This window comes from Poecilia reticulata, linkage group LG4 (genome assembly GCF_000633615.1).
Source record: "Poecilia reticulata strain Guanapo linkage group LG4, Guppy_female_1.0+MT, whole genome shotgun sequence".
NCBI classification, from domain to species: Eukaryota; Metazoa; Chordata; class Actinopteri; order Cyprinodontiformes; family Poeciliidae; genus Poecilia; species Poecilia reticulata.
This window is the reverse complement of record NC_024334.1, coordinates 11,744,088-11,747,608: the sequence shown is the minus strand read 5'-3', so window position 1 is coordinate 11,747,608 and position 3,521 is coordinate 11,744,088. Positions and strand designations below refer to the sequence as shown.

At 34.0% G+C, this 3,521-nt stretch overlaps 1 protein-coding gene across 2 annotated transcripts in view; it reads left to right on the top strand.

Moving 5' to 3' along the window:
• Positions 1-2,508: 2,508 nt before the first annotated feature.
• The window catches only part of LOC103463329 (E3 ubiquitin-protein ligase rnf213-alpha-like), a 68,948-nt gene continuing 67,935 nt past the window's right edge, over positions 2,509-3,521 (top strand). For both annotated transcript variants that reach the window (XM_008406612.2, XM_008406610.2), the window contains exon 1: positions 2,509-3,216. The gene's annotated coding sequence lies outside the window, so the exon portion shown is untranslated. The remainder of the gene's footprint in view (positions 3,217-3,521) is intronic.

Below are 3,521 nucleotides of genomic sequence, written 5' to 3'. Positions count from 1 at the left end.
TATTTTTGTACTTTTTTTTCTTGTTTTTGAAAGGGGACTTTTTGCAGTGTGTACTCTGCTTTATTAAAGCATTTTTAGAATCTAGCAAGAACATCATAATTAAAAATGATAATTTGTATTGGTTGGAGAACTTTTATTTTATGTATATTCTTAGTACTGCGATGAAATTACAAGTTATGTTTGTTTTTGTTTTATTTAAGGCCAATATTCTGTGTAGTGTACCATTAATTGGCAAGACACGTGCTTTACAATTCAAGTTGTTCCTTTTTTGTTTCTGTTTTTCTCTAAATCTGACAGCCTTAAATTTTTGTGTGCAAACCTTCTGAAAGGAATTTCATTCATTCAATCATTGATGTTCATCTCTTCCCGTAATTTCTTTGTAATTTTAGTTGTTCAACACTTGTTTCCACCACTTTACCCATAAAACCTAATCAAGAACATTTTGTTTTTTCACAATGCTCACTTTTTAGCACCATTTTAAAAGCAAAAATGTGGTCCTAATTAACATAAATCAGTATCTGTGTCCCACAAAGCTGCTCCATTGATGACGTGGTTTCAAAGTGTGGGTGAAGTTCCACCGTGAGGAAGGATGTAGGAACCCCATGCCGTGACAGAGAAGCGCATTAGTGTGTGCACTGGTGGTTTTTCACTCGACGCACCTGAACAGACTGCAGCACACATTGACAATTTCAAACTCCAAACCACAAAACCTCTGTGGGCCCACATTTTTCATTGTTAAACACTGAAGAGAAAAACATGCTGAATTTGTTAAATATTACTTTCCAAGCTACTTTTACGGTAAAATTTGATGTTTTTCCCGGTGTAAATGGAAACATAAAGCTCACCATTAAATCAGTTCAGTTTTGTTTTTATCAAAAATTGATCTGGACTTCCCAGTACGACCAACATTTTATAAATAATATTTTACTTTAGACACAATTTATAAATTCTTCCAATGAGCTAAATGTTGGCATTTTGCTGCTACAATCTATTTTATTAAATTACAACATGGTATATTTAATAAAAAAGATCAAACACTGTCCTGTACTGTTGATCTGCAGTTCTGATCTAATCTATCCGTAAATGTTAAGAAGCATGCCTCATGAACCTCAAGTGGAGATTTCCACACATTTTCCAGCTGAAATTTGAAACTGAAAAAATGTAAATCATATTTGATGGAAAATCTTGTTAAAGTCTCATCAAAACTGAGCGCTTCATCTTGAATATTAGAAGTGAAGTAATAAAACCACCTTAAATCGAACACTCCAGATTTATTGTTGTTGTCTTTTACAGTACAGTTGAAAGCTTTTTGATTGTGTTAATAGATAAGGGAGACATTTGGAAAGCATGTGGGAGAAAAATGTGTTTATGTCCCACATCCGAACAGAAACTTTGCTGTTGCTGCTGCAGTGGCTCCGTGGTTTTACTGCCACCCCACAGCCTGAAAGTGCTGGCTGTGGATGACTGTTTCTGTATCTCAGGAGTCTCTTCTGCGTCCCCACAATTGACGGAGTTTCATGTTAGGTTTTCTAAATGCTACAGATTGCTCATAGGTTACCGCACAACGTCGACCAATCAAACTTTGAAATTACCAATGTGGGTTATCAGGTTAGCAAGGTATCTGGGAAGATTTATTGGTGATTTTAATGGTGTTTCTGCTGGGAAAACGTCCACATGGAGAACTGTTTGCAGACTGTAGCGTTTTCTTTTGATGAAATCAAAAATAATAATCAAAAAGTTGCTGAAACATGTGGTGTAGATATTATAGTAAATGTCTGTTTTGAAATAGGCTGCATAAGGAGATTTTAAAAAGCTAAAAAAAAAAATCTAGGTCAGTATTGCTGTAAATAGATTTGCTTTTGCTTTGCTGCACAACACTGTAGTGGATTTCTTTGCTTTTCCTGCTGCCTGAAGAAGTTGTGTCCTTTTATAATTTTTTTTCAACTGGATTAAAGATTTGCTTGGATTAATGTTGCTTTTATCATAAAAAAAAAACCTAATGAGACTCAACATAAAAGCTATTAAATTATTTTTACTTAGGAAAATAAGAAAAACAAATTCTAAGACTGAATTTTCCATGCCACACAAGATAGATACATATTTGTTGGCACTGGCCAACTAGATTAAAGCCAAAATTGTTATAAGTGGATATATGAAAGGATAAATGAAGTGCTGAAACACATCCCAAAAAAATAAAAGCAGATCTATTTGTGAAAACTCAACATAGGGAAGAATAAATGTAATGTATTCTGACATTTAGAATACATTACATTATATTGCTTAGAATTTTAAACTATGTACACCCCACCTGGGAGCATTTTAAGTCATATGCATGTAATAATAAGCCAAAATTTAACATTTAGCTTACTAAATAAGTGCTTTATTTTGTATTTGAATATTTTGATTGCTTATTGATTTACATGCCAAGAAATAKSAACGYTSAGARATCATATTCAATGTAAATATTTAAGGTAGACATTGAAAGAGAAAAGCATTAACAAAGCCAACTGTACAATTGTACAAGACCACAGAAAAAAGAAAATCAGACATTTCTCAAAATTTAGCAGAAGTCTAATTTAAAATGCCCACACACAAAAAAAATCACTTTAAACTGGTATGTTCCTCCAGAAAGCTAGTTCTCCTGCACAACAAATCTATCATCTGCATTAAAGTCAAAGTTCTGAAATGAAATTACTAATTTTCAGAATAAAGTCATAATTCAGACAAAAAAGCTAAGTTTAAACTCAGAAATATATTTTTTAATCATGATTTCATAGTCATAACTTATGACTATACTTATGAATCATAAGGATTAGCTCATAGCCTATCAATATGCAGCTCCAAGATATAAAAACTCAGATACCAGACAGAACATCATGTATTTTAGATGTAATTTATTTAAACGTTGCGTGTATTCACAGTCGCGCGCACGTAAAGGCAAGGGGAACCACAAGTGGTGCCTTGTTTGAAGAGGAAGTTTTACACATTATTAAAATTTTGTGGTTGGAATGGAAGAAAATAAAACATTACGCGGAAATGTGAGAAGGTCCTCTTATCTAAAGAGAGCCAGGCAGACGCTTACGGAGAGGCGAATTTCGCTGGACCCTTTGGGTTTAGCCCAATTGGAGAATCTTGGGGCTAACGCCATTAGCATCTGCTTCTGTCTCTAATCTGCTACATCCGAAGTTGACGCTTCATGTCCGTTCATTTTCCGAGGTAAGTCGTCAGTCACTATTCAATGACTTATATCAAATGTAAATCTTCTGAAAATAAGTTTTTACTTCATATGTTTTTTTAAAATATATATTGTCGTACAATTATAAATGGATGTAATAGTTGCTAACGGTCGGTTACAAGCGAACCGTTGACTATGAGGGGCCGTTTAGGACAAAATCTATGTTTTGTCTCTCACACACTACAAGAAACTCACGCACACTCAAAAAACATCACGCACACTCAAAAAAACATCATGCACACTCAAAAAAACATCACGCACACTCTAAAAAACATCACGCACACTC